Source organism: Xiphophorus maculatus, chromosome 2, assembly GCF_002775205.1.
Source record: "Xiphophorus maculatus strain JP 163 A chromosome 2, X_maculatus-5.0-male, whole genome shotgun sequence".
In the NCBI taxonomy this organism is placed as follows: Eukaryota; Metazoa; Chordata; class Actinopteri; order Cyprinodontiformes; family Poeciliidae; genus Xiphophorus; species Xiphophorus maculatus.
Window position 1 is genome coordinate 18270269 of NC_036444.1, and position 23001 is coordinate 18293269.

Sequence of the window (23001 nt, forward strand, 5' to 3'; positions counted from 1 at the left end):
CAAACCCACTTTTAGTAATAATGGCTCTGGCATTTTGTGGCTATCAGATGGCCTCACATCTGATTCTTCAATGCCCAAGATACCCTGGCTCTGTAGCTGGAAAATAAGCCCAGATCATCATCCTTCCACCACCATGCTTTAAATCAGCTGTGACAAGTTTGCTGAGTTCCTTTTTTATGTTCCAGTGTTGTGATTCTTTCAGAAGAGACTTTGCAAACCCAAATATTTATTTAAGCTTTTCAGATAGAAGCTGCTTTCTAGATTTTAGCCATTCCAAACATGCTGTGCGAGTTCTGCATTTATCTAATTGGTTGTCATTTACTTTAATATTTGTCATGCTAATTGAGGCTTGTAGAGTTTGTTTTGGATCTACTGCACTTGTTGCTTTTTAAGTGGCTACGTAGCTAAACTCGGGGGTGATGGGCGGCTGTACTAACTGTACGAATGACCTGTCTAACAGTAGAATAATGGACCTCTGATTGCTTGGAAATACCACAAGCAATCAGAGGTCCAAACATGCGCTGGATGGACGGCAGCTGGGTACTACTTTATCTCTTAAATCTTACGAAAGCACTATTTTAAAATTACAAATGTGAATAAATTAAAATATGACAAATGATTTAAATACAAAAATGCACATTTAAGTATATAAAATATGTGACAGGTTAGCAGCTTTGTGTATTTATACCTTATTGACTGTATGAGGAGAAGTTTATCACAGTGTTTGGAAAATGTCAGTATTTTATTTTTTGCTTGGCCCCTGGAGGAGAAGCAAATCACCCACTCACACTCTAAAACATTTTCTCTTAAAAAGCACTGTTCCATTTACAAGCAAGTGTTTCCATAAATCCATTGAGAAGAGTCAACTTTCACCTGCTTACTCAGTCATTCAGTTATTTTTGTTTGTTTTTTTCATACCTTTAGAAATTTCAGTCACATGTCTTTATTTTCTACATTTCCACTTATAGTCGGGTGAGATGCTCGGGGGGGTTTGTTTTCTGTTCTTTTGTGTGTCATTTATTTGCGTTTGCAGCCACATGCAGTATGTGTGTAGGTGTTTTCTTTGTTGGTTCTACATCTCCCCAGTTGGTAGCTGCAACTAAAATAAAAACAGAGCATTTTCCAATAGTGTGCTTCTACGCCTCTCTACCATAAACGTCCAAGCAGTTATAAACGAGTGGAACTAATAGGCTATTTTTCTTTTTTAAAATGAGCCTAATGTTTTAACATTTCTCTGTGGTCATCAGTGTCAGTTTGAAGTCATTATATCCCTGACACAGAGTGTAATCACAGAGCTGTAACACTTTTTTCTGTTCCTTATTAGTTGAGATATGTTGTCACCATGGGAACAGATCTGCAGCTTATACTTTTCTTCCCGAGTGTCCTCGATTTGAAAAATGCCTCAAACATCTAAGCTCCAAGTTGAAGAACGGTGCCTAATAATCAGCGATAGAAGAGTGTGTGCTGAACTGTGGTGTATTTATGAATGAATCTGCATCCTGCTGCCAAACATGCATCCTGCTGTTGATGTTATTGTCACTGGTGTGTCTGAATGCCTACATGGGCTCCTATTTTGTTAAAAACTGGTATCAAAGTATCTCAAGCTATTTTAGTGACTGGAGTTTTTCCAGTTGGATGGAGCATATAGTGATGGAGTTTCTCCTCCACCACCTGTTGCTGGTCATCTGGCTGAAAGAAGGCGACCACACTTTTCCACTGTGTATAAGAAAGACAAATATTACTGTGGAAAAATACACTTAAAACCATCTACTTTGCTTTCTCTACATGCTTATGGAGTCAAGAGAGAGGCTGTTCTTAATCCAAGGGCTTTATTATGATGTTTCACTTTTTTTGCAGCAATAGCAACTTCAACTCTTCTAAAATGATTTTTCCTGAGGTCTTGTGTGGCTATCCTATTCCTTTTTTTAAAATGTTTTGACCATTCTCCCATGAGCACATTTTTGAGGTCAGACACTGATGTTGGATGAAAGGGCCTGGATTCTTCATTATTAGATTAAGATCATACACGCACTTAAGAGGCTTAACTTCACCAAAATGTATCTTTTGGATGGTTTTAGTTTCTGACATAAAAAACCCAGGAATCATTGTATTTAGGAAGTTTGTTTTACAAATGTTTCTATGTTCTTTTTCTCTCTCTCCTACAGTTACAAATAAATTGACTTTTATTATGCAAATAGGAGATTTTTTCTTTATTGAGGAGTTGGCAACACTGATTACAGCAGTAGCCTTCAAGCTTCTTGTCTCTGCAGAGAAAAGTCAGGCAGCAGAGAAATACTGTCATTTAGTGAAGACAATCTGTACAGCTGTCTCTGAAGAGAGACGAGCTGACAGAGGACATAAATTCATTCGGACTTAGATCGTTTTATCTACAAGCTTAAAACAAGAATTTTAAACTTGCTCATCTTGTCGGTTTAAAATTAAACACAAATTGCAAAAAGCAAAACACGAACTGTAGAATTTGTTTGTTTTCAGAGAAGATGGAGAAAAAAAAATCATGGAAATCAGGCAGGACGTTGCTGTTTCTATAATGCTGATTGTGGCCGGCATGCAATTGTATGTTTTGAGGTTTTACATGATTTTATCCAACACAGCCAATCTTAAGAAGCAGGACGGCACTGCTGCACAGTCAGTAATAAATCCTGATGCCGATGATGATTTATCCTGCGGTAATCAATTAAAATGATCAATATCACTGATTATGTACAGCACAGCTTGGCTCCTCTAAGTCTCCTGTGGTTTCTCATAGAGGATGATTTGGCCAAAGATCAGAGCTCTGAAAGCCTCACAATCCGATTAAAAGTTTGGGTGTCCATTGTGCTGCAGAGGGAAAAAAGATTTTCTCCCTCTGCCAATAAAAGGTGGATTTCTTTGTTGGTTGTTCTGTATGCAAGATTATGCAAAACTAGCAGAGTTTTATGAAAAGTGCTATAGAAGTAGAGCATGAACAAGAGCAGATTATGTTTTTGTGCAGCTCCAGCTCACGCTCTTCAAAATGTTTTAAGGTTAGATTTCATTTTAACTCGTTGGCTTAATATAATTACACTAAAATGCAACTGTCTTTTATCCATTCTGCTGCTTTGCATTTACATAATCACTCAGATCTTTTGTTATTGAACTTGGCTAAGGCTGTTTCCCAATGTGCAACAGTGGCATATGCTAAATACGAGGTTGCTTAAAGTTGGAGAAAGATTAAGGGAATATTTTAACTCTCTTCAATGTAGAGTTGTGGGAAGTAGTCATGAGTAGTCAGCATTTTATCACATATACTGTACACAACAGGGTAGTTTGGAGGATCTACGACAAGCTATTTAAACCAGCCTGACCCCTTTGGAAAAAGTAATAGTTTTCCAAACGTAACTACTGGTGGCACCAGCTGTGGAGAGGACTTTTTTTTTTTACCAATCCTTTTTTTGCAGATGAGTTTCAATTCAACCACATTAGAGGGAATTTAACTGTGAATAGCTGTTTTATGATCATGCTACAGCATGTTCGGGCTTTGTGTAGGCCACTCCAACATCTTCATTTAGATTTTCTTTCCGCTAAATAGAAATACCTTTAAACTTTTTCAGACTAGTAAATGTCAATTAATTTATTAGTTTATTTATTATCTGGCCATGATTTATTGTCTTCAGATCAGTGTACGACATGTCTGTTTTTTATATCTCTCAGCATATGCTGTCAGGCCATTTTTGTTCATAAAGGATTTCTAGATTCTTCAGGTCTGCCAAGTAACCAGACCTGAGTAAAATTGATCTCATGTCCAAAAAATCTACTTAATCAAAGTTAATTCATGATGTAACAAGGGAGACGTTTTCACATAGTGTCAGTATTAAAAAGGTTTATTAAGACTAATAGCTTTTTTTAACATTAATAAACAATCAGAATTTAAAAAACAGGTCTTCTTTGATAAGGTGTCTTTTTAAGATGTAATCATCTGAAACACTGAAGAGTGACAAAAAAAAAAAAAACAAACAAAATACGTCTGTAAGGGGCCATTTTGGATGTTTTTTTTTTTTTTTAGCAACACTGTGCACTCTAGGAGTTTCTGTGTCTTCGTGCCAGATTTCGAAGATTTTATTCATAAATATCTTGAACTCTGCAAGCTTCAAACTACACTTAAAGCGCCAGGCTCGTGTTGGACATGTCCACAGTCTGTCAACTGTGATTTCTTTTGGAAACGCTGATGATGGTTGACGGATGAGAGTACTTGGTCTGCTGCAACCTGCTGTGTTTGATGCCATTCATTTAGCTTCTTAATGATTCAGGCTCACACACACACACTCACGCCTATGCACCCACACACACTTTTAAGAGCTGTTCCCCAGTATAGGAACCCTGACAAATCGAGTGAATGGAAGCGCGCGGTTTGCTGTGTCCTCTTCGGCACTCAAGTAAATAACATTTCCGAGATTCAATCCAAAAGATTTGCAGAGCCCCATTTCACTTCTGCTCAATCTAGTTTGTGTCAAAGCATAAGATGTATTATGAAGAAAATGTGACCAAACACTGGAAAATAAAGTATAGTGTTGCTGCACGTTAGCTAAAAGCTTTTGGAAGTCCAGGATAATAGCGGCAGTACTGATTTATGTGCAACAATTTGAGCAGTTATGAGACTTTAGATTGCATTATGCTGTTTGACAAATATAGAAATATTCCTTTTATTCTCTGTTTTACTGTATGCCATCAGTGTTTAATGGATTGCTCAACATTTTCTCTGTAAAGATGCACGTTCTTCATCCCGTGCAGATTTTAAATCATAGTGGATATTAGTCTTAAGCTAACAGATGTGACATTTTTTAAGGAGACTTTATTAAGTAGTTATTTATACTATCATTATAAAAGGTAAAAGGGTAAAAAGGATCATTTGGTTGGGTAAATGTGAACAATAATAATTCTTGACACTGACACTGCATGGGGTGTGACATGGACCCTGTAGCAAAATGTGAAGCAAACTCAATTTGATTGCAGCATTTTGACTTGTCAGATGCAACTAGAGCTGATAACATCATTACTTCTGTGTTGGACAACAGGACTGAAGCAATGAACGGGCATTTTTAAAAAACTAAAATATTTGTATTTATAAAGGTCTGTCAGGTTTAAAAATGTATATAACTGTGGTAGCAAACACTTGAAATCAACAGGTGCAAAATATCTTGGCATTAAAGCTGTATCTGTGCATCACTCATAATGAAGTTTAGGATGCAATGCAATTTAGTCTGAGTCTGCTACGTACATTTCAGTTGACTCTTTGGCCATTAGTTTTGTTAATGGAGTAAAAAGTGTCAACATCCACCAATAAAATACGACAGTCCATCAAGAAACCAATTTGATATCATGTTTCAGATTTCTTTTCCTTAAGTATATGCTATCTTAAATTGATTTTATCCCTAATGACTGGGACCACTCTGAAAACTGAGACAAGTAAGGAAATTAAGTTTTTCTGTATATCTTTAAATTTCATGTAATCCAAAAGGGTGTAGATCAATATTAGTGTCACAAAACTGAGTAAGATTACCACAGCATCACAGTATTAACACAAAAACCTAAACATGATTGAATTCTTCTTGCTTTAATCAGAAAAGTTGAAGTTATTCCTACTACAATAATATGCAATAACACTGACGCTATCTATAAGATGAAAGAAATGCTTTTGGAGCCAGACAGTCTTGCTTTTTGTCCTTTCCAAATATCCTTAAACAGCTGTGAGTGAATCTCATGTCAGGAGGGCTCCACACCCTTCAAGCCAACAGTATACCAGTTGGCTTGAAGGGTGGGGTAGCCCATGAAATTCCAGTAGTTCCAGGGATTCCAGTAGGCCAGTATCTAGCCTGCCAAAGTGAAGAGCATGCATCTATTTTATATGTTGCTAAGGGAGACGGACCCTCATATGAAACATTTGTGAAATCATCACTTACAAAATGTTACAACAATGTAAAAAATAGCTTTGAAGAAAGTATTTTCTGAAGTTTTGTTTTATATTAAATGAGGAAAAAGGAGTTAAATAGAATTATAGTAACTAAATTGAATAAATAGATTAAATTGAAACTAAGAATGCAATAAATATAATCAAATCCACTAAACCACAGCAGGTGCACTCTTTAGCACCTGCTGAGTGTGTTGGAAAATTGTTTTTATGGATCTGGTGGATCTGTCAAGTTGTTTCTTAGATCATTGGAGTTTTGTGTGGGTTTATTGTTCAAGTAATTAGTTTACTTTCAACTTTGCTGCATATTTTAATGCTTTTTACTGTCATCAAACATGTGAGGCAAATAGGTTTTAAATACACCACATAGGAAAAACAAGCAGGAAGGAGTCTGTTGTCTGAGGAAATATTATTATTTTTATTTTCTATGTTGCTATGGTAATATTTTAGTTATTTTTAATCTTCTCACTGTTTTTTAAGCTCGCGTGTCTCTACATCCCTACAGGCTGGTTTCTTTTTTTCAGAGAGAGCTTGCAGGCATCTCCCATCAATAACAGCAAATTTAGGGTATTGGTATTGCAATTTACACAATTTTTTTGGCTTTAGTAATCCCACTGCTGGATGAGGGACTTCGATCAGATTCTGAAGTCAGTTTCTCAAGCGTTTTCATCCGGTTTGACTTTTTTTCAGGTGAATATTAACCTTATAAAAATCCGGATGCTATCATGAATGATTACAGACATCCCTGAGTGTTTTCAGTCAGAGCCTTCTTTAGATATGATGTGAAACAGACTGCTACAGGAGATCCTTCCTGCCTATAGCCATCATCATATAACAATATTTGGATGATATAAGTTGCAATAATATTTAATTCATTTTTCACATTAAGCAAGTATTTTTGAACTGAATGTAGAGACAAAAGTTGTCAAAGAAGTTGATCATATTCAGAACTTTAAGAGGTACAAATATTTTTATTCCTGATTTCATTTGACTGATTTCTGCTTATATTCACTTCTTGTAAAACACCATATTCTGCTGGCATCACTTTAATGGCTTGAAACCAAGTAAAGTCTGAATACATAGAACAAATCTACTATGATGTGTGTTAAACAGTGCTTAATTTTGTGTCTTCTGCATAACTGATTCAGGTGCTGTGTTCTAAATGCTGCCTTATTCACTTACAACAATGCGAGACACGATACAGCAGCTTTGCAAAATCACAGTAGGTCAGATATTTAGTAACCCTTCTCACATACTGCTGTTTTGCTGCAGACTCCAAAGAACGAACATAAGTTAAAAAAAAGATGAGAATACAAATAGACTTTGTGATCTGTGATGCATTGTGGGAAAATCCTTGTGACATTTGAAATGAAAGTTAAATAAATGTTTCTATTCATTTGGAAGATCACAGAAAAGAGAGAAAAAAACAACCATTAACTTTTGCCTTGAGATTCTTTGTTGAATATTGACAGACACTTTCAGAAGATAAGGTTGAAACAGTTGGAGCACAACCTTGATGCCTCAAGGAGAAAATCTTCATATTGTAGCTTTAATTCATGCCAGCTGCTCGTGTTTAGACAGCTGTCCCTCTTTGCGTCACCATCTTGCATCACAAGGCAACTTCTCTGCCCTGGTTATATTTCTCTCTCTGTCTGAAGAGTTCAGGTGATCGCAGCTAAGGGAAGGGTTCAGTCATGAGCGGATAGAAGAACAGAGATCTTACATGTGGTCCATGCTGCTGTGTGTGTGTGTGTGTGGGGGGGTGCTGCATCCTCCCAGCAGATGTTCTCCACATTAAAGCAGCAGCAGCTCATTTTGCATCGCTCTGCTTGGCTGCTCTCTGTTCTGTAGTCCTCTGTGTCGCTCTGATTATGCTCTGCTGGAGATCTTTACAGCAACAAGAAGAGAAAAAAAAGAATAAGCTTTGCATTTGCATCTAAAGATTTAAACTACGCTCATTTATATTCGGATTATATTTTTGACTTAGAAGGCCATGGATTGGAGACCAATTATAGTATTTTTGCTCAATTAGAAATTTTTTCAGGATATGATGGTAAATATGTATACATCATCACAATATTTTGAGCAGCATTGCTTCTTTTTGACTGTGTTTTTACCTAAGACCGTAGTTTACTGCAGACAGTGTGTATAATGATGCCTCCTGTCATGGTTAACATCTCCTCTGGCAGCGCTGCCTCTCCTCGCTCTGTTGCCAGGCAGAAACACAGAGTCGCTGTGTTAGTCCCCACTAATCAAAACAAGGCTGATTATATAATTTCGATTTATGATTTTTAGCTCATGTTATTTGTGATTTTGACAAAGAAGCCAATATAAATGAGGTTAAGTATCTGCTGCTTCTCCTTTTACCCATAAACAGCCAAACACTTTAATCAAAGTAACAGACTACTCCCTTCACTGCTCAACTCCAAAGTTTATCGGTTATTTCTGGAATATGTGTGTATGAGAGTTTTCATTAGCAGAATAAATATTTCTCCAGTTTGAACATTAAATGCATTATGCATGGATGGGGTACCCCCACCCTCTGCAAATCACCCGGGTTGTCGGAAACTGTTTTGGATACATCACATCTATAATCCCAATTAGCCACACTTTGTATTTTTGGAATCTTGTGGGGGCTGTGAATGGTTGCATGTTTCCTTGGTGCCGGTGTGCTTCAGGAAGGTTAATTATTTCCAGACTGCCTCCAGTGAGAAGCACTTTGATGTACAAACGAGAGCTGAAAGCTCATCTGTACGTGTGCACCCTTTGTTTCTATGTACTGTCAGGAATTGCAGTGTGTCTGCTTTAATTGACTCTGGCTGGAAACACAAAAGCATGCAAGTTTTCTTAGCTTTTTGCCTTCTCGCCATCTGTGTGCATGCCGATCTTGGTTCTGTAAGGATGTAATGTGATGCAATAAAGGTTAAGCATGCTAATTAATATTTGCTGACCAGTGACTCTCTATATTATGTAAAGTCTAAAACAAGAGGAAAACGCACACCTTTTGAATCTATCTATCCTGAGACAGCAGTGAATCTGCATGCTTACTGTGCCATGTCAATTTTTACCTCACATAAAGAGATGTGTAAAAAGCCTAAAAGTAAATGCATTCTTTATTTTATTGCATTATGTGGCCAGGTTACTGTATAGTGCTGTTAAACCATCTAACGTGTGAGATCAGATAAAATTCCCCCAAAATTAATGCATTTCCATCTGGAAATAAGTGATAAGGAGCAGAGAATAACAAGTTCATTTTCCTCTTTTAAAAATATTTTTTTTAGGCAAAAAAGATAAAATCTGAGTCCAATATTCATTTCACAGCAAAAACAGGAAGTGACAGAGGCTGAAGTTCTGAGTTAACTTAGCAGCTTGGCTGTCATCATCATAATCACCATCATCATCAGCTGTACTGTCACAATTATCTGTGCTTTTGTAACCAAGTTATGCAAACCAAAGTCAGACTTTGTTCTTCACCCACTTCAGTTTCCATTTGCTGCTCTCAGTTTTAGAAAAAGAAGCGACTTTCATTCTGTGATTTGTTTTCCATGTTTCTCCTCTTACTCAGCCTTGGGAACACAGAACAAGAAGATTATTTTCTAACTGGAAAATGAAATTCATAAAAGTGCTTTGCTTTTTCCAGGAGTCCTGCCTGTTTCTGCAAGGCTTTTATATCATAAGTCTGGCTGGGGTTGTGTCCTGAAAAGCTTTCCTGTTTTTTCTACTTATTTTGCCTTTAAATTATTTGTAGGTTTTTAGAATCAGATGCTTAAAAACTCTTCCAAAGTTAATCACAATCAGGTTATAATTTGTACCAAAGATCTGTTTCTTTGGATATTTGTATTGTTGAAGTATTGTTGACATGTACTTTTATTTTTAATTTGGAGATTGTTTCAACCTTGAAAAGAAAACCCCGCAGGGATTTATTTTTATCTCGGCATCTAAGTGAGAGGCAGAGTGAAAAATTGATAAGCTTCTGCTTCTTACTGGCCAGGGTTTGGGTTTACATCTATTTCATCTTCCTCTGCTTCTGTGTGTTATGTATGAGGTCGTCTGCTGACCCCTTTCCATCTTGTCATCAGTCACCACCCTGAGAATGGGTGGGTGCCTCTGTCCAAGTGCCCTTCCATGTCTGTTCCTCATGTGTCATTTGGCCTTGAGGCCAGTTTTATATGTTTTTCTGTCCAAGGACTCTGTTTTCAGCCTTCAGTTGGCTCCATTCTCGGCATTTTGTTGCTCAAAACGTGATGGAGGATTTGTCTGTTTGTGTTCAAATCCAAATTTATTTCTGAACACGGCACAGGTAAAGAAAAGTAAACACTCTTCATTGTAGAATTTTAAATGTTGGGACATAAAAAATTTGTTTCCTCTTTACCAGATGCTAAAATGGTTAAAAAAAAACCTAAGTACACCCACTAATTCAGTGGCCTGTCATTTTCTGTACGACTTTATTAGATCCACATCATTTTGGAGGCTTTTTTGTCCCACTCCTGTTAATGAAATTGACTGAGTATTTTTTGCATTATGGTCACACTTATTTTTTCATCCACAGGTTTTCCATTTTGGATTTATCTGTGTGTATGAGATGATTTATTGCTGAAGTTAAATATTTCATCATTTTAGTAGTTTTACATACATACATACATACATACATACATACATACATACATACATACATACATACATACATACATACATACATACATACATACATACATACATACATACATACAACAGGAGAGTTTCATAACGATATTGTGTTTTATTCACACCTACTATATTCAAATGTCTTACATCGTTTTGCATCTAATTAAAGAACTTCCCATGTAATTACATTAAAAGTTCCACAATCAGGAGCAATCAAGGGAATCTATTTCAGTGCCGCAGCTTATTTATCTCAATATATCTGTCTAGTTGGCTCAAATCACAATGGTGTGTAAATGGAGGAATTGCTCTCGTTGACAAGAGGTAATTATTCCCTGGAGATGAATCAAAGCCAGGCTGCACAGTTCTGACCTCACTGAATTCACTCTGCAATGTTTTTACTAGCCCCGAGAAAAAAAAAGATGAAATCTACATAAAATATTCATCACTGTGCATAATCAGACATGCTGTTCGAGACCTAGTTTAGGTGTTAGGAAGCTGTAAGCACTCAGCAACCCAGATTAGATTTTGTGAGTGGGAAATATTTGAAAAGCCAGTGGGCCTGTTGGCTCTGCATGAAGTTCACAGTGAAGACCGGAGGGTGGTCAGTTGTAAACACATTAGAAGTGAGTCTGATGAAGCAGATCAGCATCTTTAGTCTGTTTTCATAATTAAGACCGAAGTGAAGTTCTGACGGCCTTTAGAAGTCAGTTATGTCATCCTGCAGATGTTAAGCTTTTGGAGAAGATGTTTCTCTGTGTGCGTGTGGACTTGACTTAGTGGTCCAGACAGTTATGTAATGGGTGGTGACTAATTAATGAAGCACTTATTTTCTCACTCCTGTTTTTTTGACAACAGCAGATTTTATTGTCGTCATCTTCTCGTCACCAGCTGGCGGTTAAACATGGTTCTGACTTCACTTAATCAGATTAGTGTCTGACGTTTTTAAGGTCAGAAGTGAAATGGCACTGTGTGCTCACACCGAACACACGTTTTTTACCACAGGGGACACATTAAGGGCAAACACTCATCAGGGCCTCAGGACCAATTGGATGCACTTAGCTTACTTGGTGGCTTGTTCAGGCTCACATGATGCATCCTGCAGCTGTTTTGGCTTGTTTATTTCCTGGAAAATCAATAAAGCTTCACACACTGCACACAAAATCATACAGGCCCATCAGGTTTATAAATCTTAAATGTTCTAGAGCTATTGGCTGGTAGATATGAGTTTATATAACAGCGCACTCATTTGCATGAGGGTGCACTTTAGGTACTCAGTGTTTTAAACCCTGTGAGGAGTTTATAAATTATCTATTTTTACTTCCTTTGTGTCAGTACTAAAATATCATCTGTCAATGTTTATGGGAAATAAATAATTTTGACAGTTAAAAAAAAAAAATTAAAGAACATAAGCACAAGCCAACCAAGATTGCAATCAATAGTTGCCAAAAAAATGATGATGTTATGTTACATTTGGTCTGGACCATTGAATTCAGGCATCAATAAAACAACCAGGATGTCCACGCAAAACTGACGCCATCACCATGACGCCATGCGATGGTGATGGCGTCAGTGATTAATGATGGCTTGTGACTAGCTGGAAACAATGTTTTTTTAGTAATATTTATCTTGTCCTACACTATAAACAAAGATCCAATAATTATTCTGATAATTTTTCATTTGAAAAACACCACTTTTTAGCATTTTGTCTTGTTCCTAATTAGTCTTTAAACACTAAGGTACATAAAAAAAACTGCTCTTATTGTTACATTTTTAGTTTACCAAATATCTAATTCTGTTGCTTAGTGAAACCTATTCTTTATCCTAAGATTTTTCTTAAAACAGAAGATAAAACCAACCTGAAGCCCCATACACCTGTGAATTGACACCGAGACTTTGTTTTCCTACTTTCATGGCTTTCATATTAAAGTCCTGATGCAATAAAGCCGGATTGTATTTCCCCCTAGTGACATATATCAGCTCTAAGCAGAGACACCTATTAATCTAGTAGAGTATAGCTCTCCATTTCACCTTCACTAGAGTTTAAAATTGAAACCTAAGAATAAAACAAGTTGCAATGTGTGCTGTTCTGTAGACGTAGACGACCAAAAGCTTGTAAAAATATTTTTGGGTATTTAATAATCTGAATAGGGAATCACGCTGTTCCGACTTGATCAGATTATTTTGAGATATTATTTGGAGATGCTTTTATGAATCATAATCTTCTTTTTATGTTATATTTGACCTGAAGGCTGAAAGATTGTTTTTGTCTTACTCCAGTACAAACATGTAGGATTTCATCTGCTAGCTACATACATGCTAAAATTGGTCTTTAGAGTATTTACTTTTTCTACTTTCATGTTAAATTGATGATTTGCTTCTTTGAATAGATGACTTTTTAGATAGGCTTAATAAATCAGCACGTCTGGCATACTTACGTAATTTTCCCATGACTGCTCTACCACACTTTGATTTAGCAAACATTAATCATAAGAGAAATAAATTGCTACAGGATCTTAAGTAGATGTGATAGATTGGAATCCAACAAAAATCTATGTTACAAGATTATCCATAGTCACTCATCAAAGCATATGTGGCTGTGCATAATCATTCTATTGTTTTTTTGGTAACCAAAAAGGAGAATCTGTCCACACTATTAAGTTTTCACACTGCTTAAATTATCCTTTAGCACTCTGAATTTACATTTGTTTAAAGTCATTTTTGAATCCTAATTCCAGCCTGCTTGTGATAAATCTTGCCGTTAGTGTGAGATGGCCCTCCTGATTTATTGGTACTCACCATCGAATTGGCTTCACGGATTACACAGCTCTGCCGTGAAATTGTTGGCCTGATCCAAATGTGCGTCTCATATATTTCCTGGGATTTTTATTGGCTTCCTGTTTGTTTTTAAGTAGAATATAAATCTTAGCGCTGGGCTTAGATCCATCAACACTCTAACAAATACCTCTTCCTCTTTCCTCTTCCTTCTTTTCTCAGCTGCTGCCGTCTGGTCTCCTTAGACCCCAAGAACATTACCGCATTTCTTTATCTTGCAGGGAGAGGTTAAGTTGGAAGCCTTTTGAAGTACAAGGGGAAACAAACGAGAAAAGAAGCAATTCATCTATCATCCTTATGTCATGCTCACACTCCCACAGCAACACTCACGAACATTTCCACTGCGATCCGTCATCATCTCTCATCATATAGTTTGTTGTCACGCGAGGAAGGCCTCAGCGGCAGCAGCAGCAGGTTGGCAGTGGGAGATGAACCGAGAGATGGGATTCAGTCTGGCATGCACGTTTGTGTGTTTGGGTTTGTTCCTTGTGCTTTGTATTTTTCCCCGTTAGTCCTGATTGGGCTAATTTTTAATGTTCTGCATCCATCTGTGTGTCACTCTGTCGCAGCCCTACTTGTTTGTGTGTTTTGAGTTATGTGCTTGTGATTGTCTGTGGCTCGGCTTTGTGCGTCGGTACGCGTTATCGTCAAAATAAGTGTTGCTCTTTGTGTGTGCGCCAAGGTAAACGAACATAGGCAGATGATGTAACAGTTTTTGTCCCCTGCATGTCGCTTCATGCTTCGGAGTTCATTGTGTGGCAGACACACATTTTAGTTGCGTATTTGTGTGTCTGTAGTGGATTATTTCCTGGATGCATCTAGTTAAAAATAGCCATGGAGCCACTCGGTTTATAGCAAGGCATTAATCCCTAATTGTTTAAAGTGCAGACTTTCATAGTCAGAATGGAATAGTGGGGGGTGAGCTGTTTTGGTTAATATCAAGGCTTCAACATGGTTTCTGTGAAAGTGTGTGTGTAATCTCCGCAGGACCTTGCAGATGTGGTCACATTTGTGATTATGCTGTTCTTTGGGTCAGCTACAAGGCAGAATATGACTTAATAGTTTACGTTTTTTCACTTCAGTTTAATAGGTGGTGACAATACCCTGGTTTGTCAGCTATCATCATGAAAGGAAAGATGAACAAGTAATTTCCCACTTGCACCTAAGCACAAGTTTTCTGTCTTTGTGATTCATGAGAAATTGATTGTTCAAACACTGGTTATAGCAAATATCCTCACACAATATCTCCATTCACCACAGAGCATGTTGGTTTTGTTTTTGGCATTTTATTTGCCACTTTTAACATAGGAATTTATACTTTCTGCATGCAATGTTTCCATGACTCACAGAAATCAGAAATTGCCACTGGTTTACTGAAAAGAAGCACAATCCAGATCTCAATACCAAACATTTTGTTGGTCAGACCTCTGACCTCAAGAGGACATATTAACTTTTGATGCCATGTAGAAACCAATTCAGGAGATTGTGGATTAGAAAGCATTATGTAATGGGGAATCTATTAACATCTTTTTCTCCAATTTTCTACACTAACACTAGTGATATTTCAATGATTAGAAAAGAAATAAACAGTATGAAAACAATAGGCCTTCGCTGCGCTTTGCTGCTCGGGCCTAAATAATGTCCCAGTGCTGTATTGTAAAGTTGAGAACCTTTTAGCAGTGGTTTGAGAAGATGAAATGTATAATAAATGGGCCTGGTGTAGTAAAATAATAATGGAATAATAAAAATGAAAGCTGTGATGGAGTCAACCCAGGCCCCAGCTTGTGTTTTTTAGTGTTTGTGCTCTTCAATTTAAAGACCAGAGGAAAAGAGGCAGGAACATGACAGAAATATGAGCTGGTATGTACAGAATAATTAATAAAATACTTGGCAGATGAATTATCTTCCTTGTGTCTAAAACTGGGAAGTTCTGCAATAAAATTATTGAGTCAAATAGATACTGTGTATGACATGCATGAATGATTTAAAGAAATCAAACATCCCATAAATATAAAATAAAAATAAAAATACAACACACAATAAAATAAGCTCAATATTTTTGTCTGGATTTAAGACCTAGTTAAGGGCTTGTTTGCAATGGCACCAATCATGCACAAGATAATTTAAAGGGCTTTATTGGACAAACAGGAAACAGTTTAAGAAAAATTACATTAAAGTGAAGACATACATCATATTAAATTAGTAAAGTTGTTTATGGGCTGAGTGAAAGTGTTTGAATCTAGTCGATTTTTAGTATGGCTGGCCTAACAAAATTAATTAATCCACACTCGCAGTAGCAAGGTATCAATCCAATAAATTACCTTTGGGATATTGTGGAATAGAAGATTTGCATTATGGATGTACAGCCAACAATCAGCTTCATAAATATTAACAACATGAACCCTGTGTTTGAGAAATGTTTCAAACACACTGCTGAATTCATGCAGTGAAGAATTAAAGCAGCTTTGAATGAGAAAAGGTGGCCTAATCTGGCACTACCAAAGCCTTACAAAGGGGCCGGTGAGAGAAGATTCTTTTGCTTTGTCAGTAAATGTGACTGTTAAATTGTCTGCGGATTTAACAATTTACATGTAATAACGTGAATAAGGGCACATGTGACTGAAATATAAACTGAAAGCTTGAAAACAGACATTGCCATTTCATTGCCATTCTCAGTTCAGTATGTTTCCCCAGCTCTATGTCTAAGAGTTACAAAAAAGGGTTACAGCTGAGTTTTTATCACAATGATCCTTGCACTGAGTTGGACAAATAGCTGCAATAACTGTGGCCTAAATGTGCAGCAGGCTTTAGTCATCAGGGATTGTCTACTGTGCGAAACAGTAAAAAGAGCAGCCGTCTCGGCTGTCTACCATCTTAAAGCGGGATTTATTTTCAGGCAAATCATTTTCAGCGAACATCATGTGTGATAGAAAACACTGTACAGTCCCCTAGAGCATTTATTTTACAATGTTCTTTAGAGGCTTTGTGTTGCTGCCAACTGATAATTGAATTTATACAACATTTGTAACTCAATGTTGTTCATATTTAGGACTGACACAATTAATCGGCTTAATCGTGATGAATCTGTTACAGAAATAATTGTCAGCTACTTAAATAAATGATTAATCACTGACTGGAGTATACAGACTCAAAACTCAATACGGCATGATTGGTGCAATTAAACCAAAACTGGACTAAAAATATATACATTTTGCATTTAACATAAAAACCCCTTCTTTGTCTGTAAAAAGGGTTCTACATAGAATTCCTCAAGTGGCATAGGTTCAAATGCTTTAAAACCAATTTTCTATCAAACACCTTTTGCTAATTTTCTAATTGGTCAAACCACAAAATGAACAGACTACACCGTGCACCTATACTGTAAACAGAAAGACCTGAGCTTTTCACATGTTAATGTTAGAAGTATATATCTTTAGTTGCAGATGAATCCTTCATTACAAATGACTGGGCATAGACTAAAGGAATGTCATTACATTTCAGGCAATGCTAGGTTTTTGTTTTTTTTTTAAAAAGGAATTAATTATCAGTTTATTTGTATTTTTTATGTATTTAAAATTATGCATAAAATACGTTTAAGAAATAAATTAAAAAATCTGCAGAATGGGCCAGTTTCTTATCCAAATTTTGATTAATCATCAGAATAATCAAAAGTATAACCAATTTCTAAGTTAATTGGAACCCTAGTCATATCTAATGGACTTTGTAGTCTTTGTGCATTTCTTTGCTTTTTTTCTGTTCAATGTAGCGTTTTATTAAACCCAAACTATACAGGTGACCTTGATCAACTCAGGTTATCCTCTGCAGCTTTTAACATGTAGCTCCATCTCTGCTGGTTTATGGGTCTATCTCAGTGGCACGTTTGTTAGGTCTGATTTTTAAAACTAGGATTTGAGCTAGCATAGAGTACTCTGCCTTTGTGGAATTTTGCTGACAAAATAGTTTAGAAAATGCAAGAAAAAGTATGATAAGAAGATACTCGAAGCATTATTTAGTTATACTATGTTTACATAAAGTGACTAGAAAATAAATTAAATGAGAAACATTTTTATTTAGGGCTCTTCACTTTATGTTGTATTTTCCCACATCCTGGATTATTCCTTGGGCTCATTATAGATGTTATTCTTGCTTCTGAATCAGCTAAAATAAATCCCAAATGGTGCTTTAACCTCTAGAACAAATAATAGAAGAATAGAAGACAATTTAACTCTTCAAAATCTTGTTTTTAAATCCAATTAAAAAACGTTTAAGATTTTTTTCCCCTTTCCTTCAATTATGTGCCAAGAATAACCGACCAGTTTTCTCTCTGTTCTATCCTCTGTCCTGACTTTTTCTTTTTGTCATATTTCAAACTGGGCTATTAGCCTTTTATCCTCTTATTTTTCCTGTGTAAGCCTACATACTTGTGTGATGGCTGACATGGTTGCAAAAAATTATTTAAACCCTTCTCTCCAAATGTTTCCAGAAACCAAAAAATACAGACAATGATGTATTAAGTACGGTTATTTTCTTCTGTTTCATAGTTGAAATTTTCTAGCTTGTGGAAGCTTCCCTTTATCAAGTGTTATGAAGAAGGCAGCTGTATCATAAAATATTAACATTTTCCACAAAATCACTTCAGACTGTTCTCTTTGTCTCTTTCAGTGATTTACACTGGCTTACTGTGAACCAAACTTACAGCTGAACATTGAACAGGACTTGAAACTCAACTTTGTCTCAAGCTGTTTAAACTGACATAAAATAATTCATTTTCTTCTTTATTGTTCATAATGTTTACAGTTCTTTAAAGAGACCATATGAACAAAAGTAGAATATAAGGGGATAAATTTGAGTATGAGAGGATTTTAATTGTAAGTTATACACGATTAGTTTCTGTTTGTGACTAACATAACTACTGTGTTGTGAATGCAAAACTCTTCAGAGCCAAGCAAATTTGGATTCAAAATGTTCTGGTACTTTAGAGTTTCTGAAACTATATACTTCTTAGTGGTTTCAGTAGAAAATCAGGCCCCACAACATCATAGATCCTCTACCTTACTTAACAGTCTGCATTAGGATTTCCACACATATAGTTTGATTTTTATCAAACCCCTCTGGGATGTTTGTTTCTAATAACTTCAGTATTTGTTGCAGCTGATTATAGTATCAGCTAAAGTCTCAGAGTTGATCAGGCTCTATATGTTTACGATTGTGATGGTAGGATAGTAAACATTGATTTTCCAGGATGTCTAGAATAAAAGACCAATCGCTGTGTAGACACTGCCTAACGATTTCTATGGTCAGAAGATAAAGATTAGTTCTTTTCTAGCTTTGTTTGTTACTATTCCACTTGTTTTCCACTTTTGTTACTATGATTATTTATTTACTATGATTTTAAATCAGGGCAGGTTCATGTAAATTGCTTTATCTGTGTAGCCATTTCCTGTCTGTTAAAGATCAACACATAGTTGCTTGAACAACATGCTCTTGTCTTTCCCATTTTGAAGAGTGACCAAAAGACAGGAAATCCTTATGGCACATGTGTTTTTGCTAAAAATATTTATTTCTTACCATGGAAGCTTTTCCTCAATAAATGTACTCAAATAATGGATTGGATACACTTTGCATGTATCATGTGTGTCTGTGGCATATAAAGATACAGTCTTAGATAAATAGTCCTTCAGCGTCTGCTTTTTATGCATCTGACACTGTAGTTTATGTAATGTAGTATCCAGGCAAGTCAGGTTGCCATTTTTTTCTGTGGCTTGGGCATGTAAGCACAGAAATGCTATTACAACTACAAATGTGAACCACAGTTTGGCCATTTCTGCAAATGCTTTGCAGATGTCACAGCCGTGACCAAGTAATAATGTAATTTAATCTCATTTTAAGCTCTGTAGAAGCTGATGAAGATCTTACTTACATTATATTCTTTAAACTTGCCGTCTCTTGATTCTTCCTTATAACTATCGGACCACGTATCAATATCAGTGTCAATTTTATTTATAAAGCACGAGTAAGCTGATCAAACTTCGTCACTGGATGAAAATTAGTGAAGATAAAAAATAAAATGGATTAAAGTTTGGGGTTTGCTCATATTGTGGATTGAACTTTCAGCCGAAAAAGGTTCGTAATCGCAAAGCATAGAAGAGAAAGAGAATCAAAACAATAAACATAATCACATGAACTACGTTATTCACTCTTCATGCAGTGATCACAAAAGACAAGAAAAGACATGTTGGTTAATTTGTGTATTTACAGTACATTAACATAGACTAATAGATTGCAACTGTTAGTATCCTGAAGATTCATCTTCCTAAATTGTGGCCAAAATTTGCTGTTGCTTTGATTTCTCAAAACAACAACAGCGTTCTCATCCTTTAACTCTAAACCCTGTGATACAGACACACCATTCCAGTCTTCTGTTCACATTTACAGTTCACAGGTTTCTGCGAGGAGCAGGGCAACATATTAAAACCTCACAGGAGGCCAGGCTGTAGGAGTGAGTAGCAGCCAGGCTGCCTAAATGTTTTAAGACAATGCCAGATGCCTGATGAGAAGCAAAGCAACATGGAGGCAGTCTGCCAGGCATCCACAACTAGCAAAATAATAGTGGATGTCCCAGCTGACTGCCCTGAACTACTTTTCTTCCTGTTAGTCACCTGGCATTCTCACAACGCCTACGAGGAAATATTAATATGACTTTGCTGCCAACTTTTTGACATTTCTTGACTGCTTTGCAATAGTAATCTGCTATAGCTTTTGTATACCTGTATTTATACTGACCTCCTACATCCTGGCTCAACCTGAAATAGGAGCAACTCACAGGAGATATTATCTGTATTAGAATAAGCCTTTATCAACATATGTACAACTTTAATAGTGCACGTTTTTACATTTCACCTACTGGCTGCAGCTTTACTACAGCCTAAGGTTGTAAATGTCAAAAACTAATTGATACTGGTCTTTGTCAAATAACCTGCAGCACATTTCTTTTTCTCTTTTGTGAGTTCTTGGTGCATCCCTGCAAAAGACTGATGCATAAGTAATTTGTGAACATCGATTTGTTAGATTTTTTTTTTTATGCCAGGGTGTAATAAAATGTCAGCAGTGGAAAAATGATGAAACTACCATCGTTCCTCTTGCTTTATGTAGCATCAGTTCTTTTGTGGTTTGATGTATATTGCATGGAGAGTTATGTATCTGAATGTAGCACACTCAGTGGTGGTTGGAGCCTTCTCAGCCCGCAGGCATCCACATCAAACAGAAGGTCCCACTGCTTGAAGTCTAATTGTAATATACAGCTTATTTTATTAGCTTCAGTTTCAGGCAGAGTGTATCTCTCCGTGACCCGTCTCCACTAAATAAACGTTAACTGGAGATCAAATAAAGGCAGACACGTCGCCGCTCTTTGTTGTGTTCATGCAACCGACGAATCCATGTCGGTTGGATCTTTCTTTTATTTTGAAAGATCAATACACAATTTATGGCTCCATTTATCATTTATCTCAATAGTGCTGCCAGCACGTGTCAAGCCCTCATTTAAAAATCATGTCCACTTTTCCAACCTATCATAAGCTGTTTAAATGGAGGCAGCAGCTGAGCGTATAGACGGCTTTTAATCAGGCGTGTGTAAAGTGTTTGAGGGTGATTGTGATCATGTGGAAGTCAACGCTCATCTGTCACTTGTCACATAAATAACAATAGGACACGCTCCCAGATGATTTATTTCATCAGCAGTCCACTAATTCACCGTTGCTCCGCTTTTCTCCATGTTTTATTAAGTGACACAGATTAATTTTGTGCTCTGCTCGTTCACAAAGTTGAAAGTTGTCGCTTGAAATTAATATTATGTTTGGTCTGATAACATCACAACAAACACTACAGCTCTCTGCACCATCTCAAGGTGATATCCGACAGGCAGAGCAGACATGATTTAAGTTCAGAACGCTCTGTTTCTTTCCCTATCTGCTGTAATGGTTACCCCGGTGACAGCATCCCTGCGGTTGCTGTGGAAACGCAGCATTGGAGGCAGCCTTGTTGTCATGCTGAACAGAGCAGCTGATTTGTGTTGCCTCAAATAGGTCCCGTCTTGGTGTTGCTGCCTTTTCTTTAATGATTGACTTTGGATTTGTCAGGAGTTAAGCTGCTTTATATTTTGGGAATTTTCTTTAATGCACATATATGAGGGTTACAGCAAAACATCTCCTTTATTTCTCTCACCTCCTTTGATTTTAAAGGATATTTGGCAATCAAAGACATGTTAGCAAGCATTTTAAAAAGCTCTTGGGTTGTGGAAGCTGGGAGGTTGAAAAGGGTGCGAGTTGTCTTTGAATTTGTGTTTAAGGCAACTTCTCCCGGCTTTTGGGGCAAACGGTCTGACAACAACAACAAAAAAAAACTGTTTGACATTGTGCCACTTTTTTCTGGATTGAGTCTGATTTTAGATGACCAGCCAAAATGTTGGACTTAAACAGCTGTGAGAGATGACATTTCAGCATGGCATTTTGCGACTTTTGTACTAAAATATCACACTCTGTTGGTGTGTGTGTGTGTGTGCCAGGCACACACACACACACACCCATATATTGGAACACCATAAATATCACTCCTCCCCGACACATCAAAAGAAAAGCGTACTTTTGGATCTTGGGAGTTTATATTTTCAGCCATTGCTGTATTTTGGTCTTTTTGTGGTCTGTGATTGTTCTCTTTTCCCATTCAGATTTCCCACATCCATTTTTGAATAATTAAAACGACTAATTTCCCCAATTATCAAAAGTTATTTCATTTACACTTCTCCGTGTATGATTTGCCTAATTTCGTATTTGTGTGGCCTTTATTACATGCCACAAAAAAGCAACCAAAGATTTAAGACATACTAAATTATAAACAATTGGTGTGATGTCCCAACTCATGCATTTCAAAAATAAATTTGAGAAAACCCCTTTTTCATTTATATATTTAGAAATTAAAGTGCTGTATACTCAACATGTTTTGAATGTCAAGTATGAAAAGAATTAGCTTCAAACAAACAACAATCGGGTCTTAACAGAAAAATTCTGTATCTGTTCAACCCTTTAAGAATGTGACAATGAGAGTTAAAACATTTTTATGCAATTTGCATATGAGTTGTATTTTAACTCTTATGCGCTATTTATGATTAGAGGTTATTACCACTATTTGTGCATTTTAATGAACTTTAAAGCATTCACAAGTATTCTGTTTGCTCCACCAAAAGCGCTGGTTCTAGACCTGGAAACCTGCCTTTTAAGAACCAACTCTGGTGAGAAGAGCTGCTTTAATCCTTCCATCTGTCTGTCCTTTCTGCTTTGTACATTTAACATCTTATATTGTCTTCTTTTTTGTCCATATTTTAAAACTATCACTTTTTTTTGTAAGTTTTAAGTCCATTTGCTTCTTTGTTCACTGTAATTGAAGCTGACAGTGACTGATTGTTAGGTATTCAAAAATAAACCAGTTTCATTGTAAAATTTTTATTTTATTTAACTGTAAGCTAACATTGTGTTAGATTGTCTGCTCTGTTTGTGTGAGATTTTCTTGGCACTCATTTAACACTTTGG

At 36.5% G+C, this 23001-nt stretch overlaps 1 protein-coding gene across 2 annotated transcripts in view; it reads left to right on the forward strand.

The window, feature by feature from the left end:
* Positions 1 to 23001, forward strand: part of LOC102222069 (UPF0606 protein KIAA1549L-like) — an 88234-nt gene that overhangs the window by 1186 nt on the left and 64047 nt on the right. The window lies entirely within an intron of this gene.